The sequence below is a fragment of the Rattus norvegicus genome, chromosome 10, assembly GCF_036323735.1.
Source record: "Rattus norvegicus strain BN/NHsdMcwi chromosome 10, GRCr8, whole genome shotgun sequence".
NCBI lineage: Eukaryota > Metazoa > Chordata > Mammalia > Rodentia > Muridae > Rattus > Rattus norvegicus.
In genome coordinates this window covers 31661393-31674259 of record NC_086028.1, presented here as the reverse complement: position 1 = coordinate 31674259, position 12867 = coordinate 31661393, and positions in this window count along the sequence as shown.

Sequence of the window (12867 nt, the reverse complement as noted above, 5' to 3'; positions counted from 1 at the left end):
GGTTCAGCAACCATTCGAAAGGATGTTGTATGTTTGTGATGAAACTCAATGGCAAAGCACTTGACTTACAAGCAAGCGAGCCTGAATTGATCCACAGCAACACACACACACACACACACACACACACACACACACTCATAACCACATACACACACTGTACTTGCACATCTATTAATATGAACTTTGTAGCTAAATATGACAACCAAGATACAATCTTTTTTTTTTTTGTGGTTCTTTTTTTCGGAGCTGGGGACCGAACCCAGGGCCTTGTGCTTCCTAGGCAAGCGCTCTACCACTGAGCTAAATCCCCAGCCCCCAAGATACAATCTTTATGTACAATCTTAATCCATTTATGTAAGAAGAACAGGTATGCGCAGACACAGGCCTGCGTGGACATTCCATGTAAAGTTATCCACATCTGTAGCATGTACCGGCAGCCCCGCCAGTGAGAAAGCTGAGGCCGAAAGATGACTTGAGCATTGTTGTCCATTCTGGGCAACACAGCAAGACACTGTCTTAAACAACCTGAGGCAACAACTCACTTACATTCCTGCATGAAACAAAAGTTTTAAAAGAGAGAAAAATGACAGCCCAAAAGGGAAGTGAGCATTGGAGATCTGTGTCCCAATCTTGGCATGTCCAGAGGTTATTAGTAGGACAGTTTGAGTAGATCATCACATTTTCCTCATGCCCCAGTTTATCCTTAAAATAGGAATAGTGCCTTAGTCTGGCACAAAACACCCACCATAGCCCAGTGCTCAGCAATGGTACTTTTTGGTATTTCCTTGAGAGAAATGAAAGCAGGACACTTAGGACCTCTATCTCATGATCATAGCAACATTATTCAAAGCGAGTCCCTAACTGGAAATGACACAAGTATCCATAGGACAATATGTCACTCAGTGACAAAATAAAACAAAATTCTGGTTATATGCCACAGCAATATTTCACACGTGTACACATGTTAATATATGCACATAGTATAGGTCAGTCAAAATAATTATATTTTTAAAATACCATGTCAGATGAAAAACCCAGACAGGAAAAACTACTATACTATTATATATTCACACAAAATTCTAGAACTTGGGATCTGGCTTAATGGCCTGCCATGCATCAAAACCTTGGATTTTTTTTTAAATAAAAGAATTACTTATCTTTATGTGTGTGAGTATTTTCCCTGCAGACAAGTAGTTGAACTAACTATATGGGTGCAGTACTGGGGGGCTACAGAAGAGAGGATCAGGTCCCCCTAGGAATGGATTTACAAAGGGTTGTTGTGAATATCCCTGTGTTCTGAGAAACAAATCCAGGTCCTCCGTAAGAATAGTTAGGGCTCTTAACCTGGGAGCCACATCTCTATCTCCCAAGCCATGATTTAAGCCACTGCATTAGCTAGGCAAAGTGGCACACATCTGTAATCTCAGTGCTCTGGAGGTGGGGGCAAGGGGATCAAAAGTTCAAGGTCATCGTCAGCTATGTGATAAATGTAAGGTGGGTCTGGACTACAGAGGACTCTGTGTCAAAAAATTAAATAAGTGAATACATAAATAGATGAAATTTAAGTTTTAAGGATGCACACACACACACACACACACACACACACACACACACACACACACACCAACACCCCTTTTCTTAATACTGGGATAGGAGAGGATTGCCCATGAAAATATGTATTATATTTAACTACAATATTCCATGCCAGTGCAAAACACAGGCTACACCAGAACTCCTTTGGAATAATTCCCTGTCCCTTTAACTTCTTTTGGCTATGCTAAATATGGCATCATATTCTAGGCTTGAAGAATATGCATCTTCTAAATTACTTTTATACCCTTTTCTGCTAAATATTTCCTTGAAAAATAGAAAAGGGGAAGAGAAATTTTTGGGTTTTTTTTTTTTTAAGTTTTAGCCCTGGCGACACGGCCATCAAATATTTAGAAATCCCTCAGATTTACCCTTCACATGACCAAGGACATTTTGGATAAAGTGAACACTGGGATTGTGAACACTGTGCCTGAGGATTTTTGCTACAAAGCAACAGGGCCTGACCCTCCTTCTGACTCGGAAGGTACAAAGTGTTACAGTTCAAAGCTCCTGTGGGATTTTCAGAAGACTGAAGGGGGAAGTGCTTGAGAAATAAGAAGTGGTAAAGGTATGGCGGCTGCATAAGAAGGAAGCCTGAGAAATGGCAAGGTGCCAGAGGCCAGGTTCCTTTCCCATCTGTTGCCCAGCTGGCTTCGGATCCTCCTCACCACAGACTGGGGGAGGGTGGCCACATGACATAGTCTGGACTGTATCTAGGGTGACGGCCCAGTGTGTCTGTCATAAGATAGAAAATCTGAATGCCGGGGGCTTCCTGAATCTGACCCGTGCTGGGTGGAGCAGCAAGCAGCCCTGCTTTTTTTTTTTTTTTTTTTTTTTTTTTTTTGTCTTCTGAAACAGGTTTCTCTGCATAGCCCTGGATGTGCTGGACATGCTCTATAGACTGGATTGACCTCAAACTCAGAGATCTGCTTGCCTCTGCCTCCCAAGTTTTGGGATTAAAAGTGTGTGCCACTACTGCCCAGCTTCATGTGCTATTTCTAATTCGAAAGATTTATTTGTTTATGTATTTTATGTGTATGAGTGCTCTCTCTGTCTGCGTGTACGCCTGCAGGCTAGAAGTGGCAGTCAGATCCCACTGTAGATAGTTTGAGTAACTATGTGGTCTCTGGGATTTGAACTCAGGACCTCTGAAAGAGCAGTCAGTGCTCTAACCACTGTGCCATCTTTCCCACCCCAACTATTTCTAATTCTAACGAGAGGGAGCATTGGTTTGCACTATCTCTGACTGTATGACTCGACACACTTTTGTTAGTTTTGTTGTTTGGAGGAGTTTTTGTGCTTCTGTCTTTCTTCTATATATAGCATAGCTGGTCTGAAATTTACTACGTAGGCCATGCTGGCCTCCCACTTGCAACAATCCTCTGGCCCCAGCCTCCTGAGGGTTAAGGAGAACAAATATGGGTCACCAAGCCCTCCTTCTTAGCAAGCATACTCTGAAGGTTTGCAAGAACCTAAAAGCCTTGAAAGCATGGGCCAACCTCACTGATGATGTCTGGTAAGTGGCTTTCTCAAATGGCTTCCACCCTTGCTCTGTGAGCATTATCATAAAGTAATGAGCGTTCATCACTCTGCTCTCCTTCCTCCATTTCTACTGAGAAGAGACGACCACAGGTCAAGATCTCAGTTCCAATAGTGCACGTGAGACATCACCCCTGACTGTCACAATTGCACATAATACCTCCATTAGGCAACCAATGACTGAAAGTTCTAGAATATGGCTTCAAGGGAAACACTAAGATGCATAGCTGAGGGTATCGAATCTATTAAGAGGGCCATTAACATCACAGACAAACAGATGCGAGCCCAAGAGGCAGGAATTGGGGGATCTCTTAGTACAGTTCTCAGAAAAGGGTGTTTCCCCCCAGTGTGAGTCTGGAACTAATTTCTTAGCAGGCAATAAGAGAGGAATAGAATTTGTAGTCACCGATTCCTGCTTTGAGATAGCCTAAATGCTATGTACAGAGCAGGTATTACTCTGTATCAGTACTCACTCCCCAGGTAAGCAGTCCTTGGGCCTGGCAGTCTGTCAACTAAAAGCTCACTGACAAAGTGCTCTGTAGGCTTCCTGCCTGGTCTGGATTCTAAGGCTACAATCATTATATTTAGTGTGTTCAAAGATGTAGAGTTTAAAACTGAATTAGATTGTGAACCTCAAAAACCAGGCTGCAATCCCTACCCTTAAGACCTCAGAATGTGACCTTATTTGGCAGTGGGATTATTGCAGACCTAATTAGATGGGCTGAGGTCATACTGGAGTATGGTAGCCTCTTGATCAAGAAAGACTAGTGTTTTAGTGGAGAGGAAAACACAAGGCTAGCCTTGTATTTACTGCACAGTCCAGGGTGGTCTTGATCTCCTGACCCTCATGCTTCCACCCTTCAAATGCAGGGGTAGCATGTGTGAGCAGACACACCTGTCAACACATCTGCTTTTAATCAGATATTTTTCATTTCCTATACCACAACTATTTTTGATATTCCTAGAGTTTTAATTTAAACCTTTTTTTCCCCCTACTGAACACTTGAGTGTCTTTTTGATTGGTTGCACACTCTACTGGTGTGTGATGTTTTATTTAAATAAGTATGCTCAACTAGATAGATTTCCCTGCAATTTTTCTACTATTAGAAGTTGTACTTGAATAATACCATTTGTGAAGAACTCTCCACCTAATTATTAAAAGAGAATCATATCAAGCATTCAGTTCTAACTTCCAGTTTATAGGAAATGAAACCGTCCAAAAACTCCACAGTGGGAGGCATTTTAAGGAACTTATCTTGTTTCTTCAAAAAGCTAGTGGCATGGAAAAGTGGGGGTGTCATTGTTATAAATAAGAAGAAACATGGGGCTGGAGAGATGGCTCAGTGGTTAAGAGCACTGAATGCTCTTCCAGAGGTCCTGAGTTCAATTCCCAGCAACCACATGGTGGCTCACAACCATGTGTAATGGGCTCTGATGTCCTCTTCTGGTGTGTCTGAAGACAGCTACAGCGTACTCATATAATAAATAAATAAATCTTTAAAAAAAAAAGAAGAAAAAACATTTTAAAAGAACACCCCAATGCAATCTGTAGGCCTTGTTTGCGTCAAGGAATGAATTGTGAAAAGACGTCTGATGGGAAAATGGAGAGGGGAAGGAACACAGGAAATTTCAATAAGGAACTGTTTGTGGGCTAGTGAGATAGCATCATGGGCAGATGCACTAGAATTTTACCTGAGTTCAATCGCCAGACCAACTCCTAAGAGTTGCTCTTTTACTTTCACATGTTTACCATGTAATGCATGTGTCTACAGTCACACATAAACACACACACACACACACACACTCGCAATAATAATAACTTACATTAAAGAATTATCAAAAGAGGTGTGGCTCGGTGGACATGCACAAAGTCATGAGTTCCATCTCCAGCACCAAACACAGAAGAATATTATCATTTTATGACTACTTTCTGTGAAATACAAGGGCAGTGGTTATATATGTTCTAATATTTTAGAGATGCATAACAAAACACTTTAAAAAGAATTTTCACCTTAATACGTGTCCTAGTCCCTAAAAAATATCTACACTTGCTTTTTTCAATAATGCAGAAAAATGGAATCAAATTTAGTAAACTCTTAATAGTCAACCAAAATTAAAATGACAAAATCTAGATAAGTATATTATCATTTCGATGCCCTTTAGTCTCTGGCCTGAAAAGATCAGTTAGATTATTATGGTTTTTAAGGATTTATTTATTTATTTTATGTGTATGAGCACGCTATAGCTGTCTTCAGACACTCCAGAAGAGGGCATCACATCCCATTACAGATGGTTGTGAGCCACCATGTGGTTGCTGGGAATTGAACTCAGAACCTCTGGAAGAGCAGTCAGTGCTCTTAACCACTGAACCATCTCTCCAGCCCTAGATTATTTTTTTTAACTTTAACTTTATTTCATTGTATGTGTGTAGATATTTTTCCTTCATGTATTTCTGTGCACCATTTGAGCTTCTGGTGCTGGCAGAGAGCAGATGGTGTTAGATGACTTGGGACTGGAGTTACAGACAGTTGTGAGCCACTATGGTAAATACTGGGAATGGACCCCAGGTCCTCTGGAAGAACAACCAGCTCTCTAACTGTCCTACTGTGTCTGCAGCCCTAATTCTTCCCTGTTGTTGTAAAATTATAAAACAAAAAGTAAATGTTGTCTTTTATCCTGCACTAGGTCTGGCACTGTAGTACCTCAAGATATCTGGTAGTCATCTTCATCTCAGTCAGCAAAGCCTCTCACCCGCTTTGCTCTATCCCATATCCCACGGCTGATGGCTTCTCTCTGAGCCTGGTAACAATCTCTCTACCCATCTAGTTCCTAAGGCAGGTTGCCACCATGCCAGAAATACACATTCCAATTCCGTGGCAGCTTAGTGTCTCTAGCTGCCACACACACTCTTAAACTTAAATCACTACATGAAAGAACACAAAACACAATAACCTCTAATCCAATTAATAAGATATAATTGCCCACCTAGACATACAAATCCCTGTACACATCCATCCCTTAAGAATATTCATAACAACCTGTAAATGTGCAAAGAGGAGTATTAACATTCGACTCCATGCTTTCTCGACTGCCTCTCTCTGCTGCTTCTCCCCTTCGCTTCAGTCTCCTCCCTTCTCTCTAAAACTTTTCTCCCACCCATCTTTCCTTCTCATCCATTGACAGGCCTCGCTCTATCTTGTACCTGCCTTCACCTGCGTGATGACACCATCCCACAATTCTTCATTTAAAATCTTTGTATGTCTGTTTATCTAAGATGTATGTGTGTACATGCAGATGTACAGGCATACACTAACCATGGCATACATGTAGAGGTCGGGTGAAAATTTCAGGTGTCAGTCCTTCTTTTTACCACGTTTGAGATAGGGTCTCTTATCATTTCCTGCTGTGTACCCCAGGCTAGCTGATCCTTGAGCTTCCAGGGATTCTTTTGTCTCTGCCTCTCACATCACCCAAGGAATGCGAGGATTGCAGAAGCATTCTACTGCATAGGGCGTTGTGGGGATGAAAATTCAGGTCCTTTCACTTGTACAACAAGCAATTTAACCACTGCAAACCTCCTTAGTCTTACCATTTTTTCTATCTTTGCCAAATAATTATCACTACTTTGTGTAAATTGCTACCCACTTTGTTTCACAAACTATCAGCAACATCAGTAATGTTTATAAAACATATATTATGCAATCATATATGGTTTAATTTTCTTAAAATAAAGCAGAATTATTTCAAACTTAAAGGAAAAATTAAGTCAAGAAACAGTATGCATAGACCAAGTGTCGACATAAAACTTTAATCCCAGCAATTGGAAGGTAGAGGCAGGTGGACCTCTGTGAGTTTGATTCCAGCCTGGTATGTCCATTGAGTTCCAGGGCAGTCAGGGCCACATAGTGAGAATCTTTCTCAAACAAATAAAAAGCAACAACAACCAATATGAACAAAGACTCTCTCATTTATGAATGTAATTATTTACCTGTGAACACATACCTAGGAAAATCAGTTAGCCAGACAGACATTGAGCAACAACGGGTATATGCACAGCATATTATTTTTAATATTTTTATATTGTACAAACTTTTGTGATGAATGTACATTAGTGTATTAGTTAAAGCAGTAAATGAAGATAGCACTTAAGTAAATAATTAATTGACTACCATTGGAAGAAACGTCCTTCTTTCTTAACATTTACATGTGGTGGTTATGTTGTGTCTTAACTTAATGCTCAGAGAGAAACTCACTGCTTTAGTGTTCAGCAGTTCTTCAGAAGTCATCTCAGGTCACCCTTTCGAAATCTCGTTGACGAAAGATTGCTTCCCAGACTCTCCCAGGCCATACTTTTTTGACTCAAAGTCTTCTCTTAAAGTTAGAATACTAAATAACATACAGCATGGAACGTTTAGACATGCCAACACAGTGTAAGCTCGATCCTACCAGAACTTCTCCAGCAGCTAAAGACCTTAGTAGAGGTAATAGTTTGATCTCGCACCACCACCACATCATCCTATAAAATCAGGTGACATACCTGATGCCCAGCAGAAACACATGGTGGAAATTAGTTTCCCGATGAAGACATGGTGGAGCTGATCATCCATTCTCTACTCACTAGAAGCAAGAAGAGTTCCTGTCTTAGTTACTTTTCTATTGCTGTGAAGAAACACCATGCCATCACCAAGGCAACTTACTGAAAGAATTGTTTATTGGAGCTTACAGTTCAGAGGCTGAGTCCATGACCATTCTGCCTGGGGACATGGCAGCAGACAGATAGACATGGCACTGGAAAGGTAACTAAGAGCTTACATCTGACCCACAGGCAGAAGACAGAAACAGGTAATTGAGATTAGCATAGGTTTTTGGAATCTCCAAGTTCACTGCTAATGACTTAACTCCTCTAACAATGTCACATGACCTTATTCTTCCCAAACAGTTCCACCAACATAGAACCAAGGATTCAAATATATAAATCTATGGGGACCATTCTCCTTCAAACCATCACAAAGTCAATTGTCATTGATAAAAGGCTTGCAACCAGCAATCTCAAACCATCACAAAGCACTGGACATGGAGGCTAGTTAGCACTGATTTCTATCATCCGCCTCCATTCAATGATTCATAGTGATTACTTAGACTCTACCCTCATAGAGAACAAGGCAAGGGGACGTAAGGCTAGTCACTAGTCCCAAACCTCCCCAAAGTTCCATGGGAACAAGAATAAGTGCCATTACAAGGGAGTAGAAGACATGACTGTCAATGAAACCATTCTTCTTCCCCTAATATCAGCAGACCTCACAGCTACTGACTATTCACTTATACATACAAGATAGAGGTGGTTAGACAAAGATATTAACTGGAACTTGCTTTGCTTCTATCCTTATTCCTTGGTGCCTTCAAGACCAGGCAGAGAGTTGATTCACATCCATGCATCAAGACACAAGGGCATAGAGATTATCCCACACTAGTGCATGAAAGGAGCAGGGCACTGAGCCAATTTTACACCTATACCTTAAGGCACAGGGGTAGGAGCTGATTCTAGACCCATGAATGAAGTCAGAGTGTCAGCAAGATGGTCTTATACTCATGCATGACGTCACAGGAGCAGGGTACTCTTCCTACACCTTTGTGTGAAGACCAAAGGGGCACAGAGATGATTCTATAATCATGCATGAAGTCATAGAAGCAGAGGGACCTTCCTACACCTTTGTGGGAAGGCCAAGGGGGCAAGGAGATGATTCTGTACTCATGCATGAAGGCAGGTTGCAGGGGCTTTTCCTGGACCCTTGCATGTAGCATGTCACCCTTGAAGACAGAGAAGTGTTAGGTGGTAATGGCACTCAAAGTGGTCATTGTGGATTATGGAAGCGCTAAATTTTATCTCGTTATCTGCAACATGGCGGAATGAGTCCCTGTGAACACCTGCACTTCTATCCTGTACCTTCTACTCCACTAGAGACATGTCATTTTCTGGAAATGACTACGTAAGTTCAGAATCTCAGATCCTTTTTTTTTTCTTCAGGTTTTTCCAAAACTCAGTCACCATCAACGAAACTCAGGACAATCACCGTACAAATCAGGGGAAATATGAAACAATGACTAATAAAGATGAATCAAATACAGGAATAGTCTGGCAAATGTTTCACATCATCCTTTAAAAATTGATGATTAAATAGTTGTAAAATGAATTAAAAAGGTGTGCACTGGTAACTCAAATTTCTCCAATGGCTCAGTGTTCACTCAACAGCCTATTGCTTGCTTTCGTGTATTCCTACAATTTGTAAGTTTAGTTTTATTGTGAATTGGCAGAGGACACACAATCTGGTATTTCAGTTTTCTGTACATAGTACAACTTGTTTTGTAACTTAATCCATGGACTTTCCTAGAGTCTGTCCCATTGGGGAATAGAAGAGCACACTGTTACATTCCAACTCCATTCGGTTGAGAGTCAAGTTTGACTCTGATGTTCCTTTGTTATTCTTTGTTTGTTGTTTTTGTTTGTTTGTTCATTTGTTTGTTAGGATGCAGGGGCAGGTCTCAGGCTGATGATATCTGTTCATTGATTAGTGGATGCTAAAGCCCCTCACAGCTGTATTGCAGCCTGTCTCTCTCAACATCCTTCTCATTAAAATGGCTATACTATCAAAGTAATTCACAGATTTGACATAATCTCATCAAAATTCTAATGTGCTCTTCTCAGAGCAATAAAAAGTTGAGCAGACAAACTTAAAAGCCATATGGATGTACAAAAGATCCTGAGCAGACCAAGGTGTCTCAAGCAAAAGGAACGAAAGCTGCTCACATCACTGTATCTGATCTCAAAGCATGCTACAGTAACCAAGACTGCAGTGTTAACATAAAAACTAGTAGAAACTGAATGTAATAGGGCTTCTAGAAATTATTCCATAAATCTACACCTTAAAAAAGGTATCAAAAATCATATATGAAGAAGGACTGGTGCCAATAAATAAAACTGAGAAAATAGGGCATCTGTATAAAGAAAATTAAAAAATTTAAGACAGGGTCTCATATAGACCAGGTTGGTCTCAAGCTCCCTATACGTTTGAAGATGTTCTGCTTCAACTGAACCTCTCCCTCTTCATGCTGTGATTGCCCAGGAGAACCAGGACACCTTGCCTAACAAACCAACGTTTGTTCCTCATGGTGTATTTAAAAACAAAAAGGCAAACAAATGCCCTAAAAATGGATCCAACACCTCAATGTCAGTCATTAAACTACAAGAAGATGACAGAGAAACACTTCAAGGTATTGGTATGTCATTGTGATATTTTTATTTAAATGAAAGATACAGTCTTACATGGTACAGCAGTCACCCCATCCACATTTCTACATGGCACAGTAGTCACCCCTATTCATGCTCCTTAATGGCACAGCAGTCACCCCCTTCACATTCCTACATGGCACACCAGTCACCCCTATTCACATGCTAACATGGACAGCAGTTGCACTATTCAGTCTTACACGACAAAGCAGTAAAGGACCCTATTCTCAGGTTCCCCTTTATGGGTTCAGTTATCTAAAGTCAAACACAAATTTAAAAAAAATGAAGTCATCCCTGATCAAAAATTCATTAGTTTTTGCTGATAAGCTTCTTTAAGTAGTGTACTGACTTGTCATCCTGTTCTCTACCTTCGTATTGCAATGTGAGTCATCCCATTGCCCGGCACCATCATGGAGTATGTGCTATATGGAATATAAAACTGACTACCGCAGCATCGTAGGGTTTATATGCACCACACAACATGGCCCTGCATTTCAAGTGTCCACTAGCATTCCTAGAGGGTGCCCTTTCTAGAGGGAGGCTACTGTATATTATTCATAAATGTGCTCATCACACGTCATTCAGTGGCTCTTTTCATTTTATTTACTTATTTGTTTATCCATTCATTCATTTTTGTTCCTTTTTCCACTTACTACTTCTTATATTTCAAATGATTTAATTTTTAAATTTATTCTTCAGTTATTTTATACATGAATACGATATATTTAGATCCTATTTGTCTCCCATCCTCTACCTCCTCTAAAACTTTTCCCAACTGCACATCTTTTGTTTGTTTGGTTGATTGGTTAGTTTGGCTTGGTTTGGTTCAATCTTCAAGATGGGGTTTCTCTTTCCTGTAACTAGTTCTGTAGACCAGGCTAGCCTCAAATTCAGATTCACCTGCCTCCATCTCCTGAATGCTGTAACTAAAGCATTTGTCACCATACCCAGCTTCATATATATTTTTTAATAATGCAGAGCTTAATTATTGTTTTTCAGATGCACATACATATAGGACCATTCACCTGAAAATGGGCAACCTATTCAAAGTTATCCCATTGTAGAAAATTGACCTTACCTCCCTATGGATCTCTCAAATGCTGAAAAACCCCTCAACTAGGATGGGCTTCAGGGGTCTCTGCCTAGTCATGTTGGCTTGATCTTATTTAGGTCTTGTCAGGAAAGCACAGTTGCTATGAGTACACCACTGTAATTCCTCTGCCATATTTAGAAGACACTGTTTTGCAGTGTCTTTTGTTTGCACAGTCTTTCTGCCCCCTATTCCATGATGTCCCCTGAGTCTCAAGAAGAGGTGTGAAGCAGATGTTCCTATTGGGCTTGAGCACCCCAAGGTGTTCACTCCACTTTAACGAGTTGTAGGTTTCTGTATTAACCACCACACACTGCCTAAAAACTATTCTGTGATGGGGAGGAGGCTACAGTAATCTATATGTATAAGGAAAAATGTTTATCAGACATCTTAATACTAAGTCCCTTTGAAAGAATACCCATAGGTTCTCTCCAAGCACTGAGGCCCTCCCCAGCCATGAGCTCTTAGCCAGGTTTACAGAACTACCCTTTCCACTTTTTTAAAAAACGTTTTACTGATTCTTTCTGAGTTTCATATCCTGCACCCCAGTCCTGCTCATCTCCCTGTCCTTCACACCGGCCCTTCACCTTGCAACCTCCGCTGCAAAATAAAACCTACAAGCGAACAAACAACAGCAACAGCAAAAACCCAAAGCACAGGAAACATCATCATGGCAGCTGTAGTATGTCACAGTGTGTCCCACAGTGTAACCTCTGTTCATACAGCTTTACTTGCAAATGTTCATTGCAATGAGTCATTGGTCTGGTTCAAGATCTCTGGATTCTGTGACACCATCAGTATTGGATCCTCACAGGGACTCCTGTTGGTTATCCTATTGTTGCCCTGTGTCATAGAGATCCTATAGCTTTGGAACAACAGGACTAGCCCTTTCATACATCCCAATCATTTGAAAATGATATAGATTTTCGGGTGGGCCAATCAGAGCCCTACACCTGGGCCTGGGTGGAGGTTGAGTTGATCAGCTTGCCAGCTCTCCCTTGTCTGCACCACCAGCATGAGCTCTGGTTAGGTCACTCAGTACCATCATTGGCAGGAGGGAGAGTCAGCTCTTCTGCTCTCCTGCCCTCAGGATCAGCGTACTTGCTCCTATGCCTCCAGGGACAGTTCCATTGTATAGCAATATTATAAGAAATCATACAAATAGGGATTGGTTGTAAAATTTAATCTTAAAGCATTTTATAGCCATAATCTTACATTGGTAGAAATCTTTATATTTTAATGTAGAATTGAAGTTATGTTTTCTTGCATTGGTAGAGAATTTATATATGGATATGGGTTCATTGGTATAAATCTCTGTATATTAATATAAAATTTAAAATTAATTTTGTTATTCTTAGGTAAG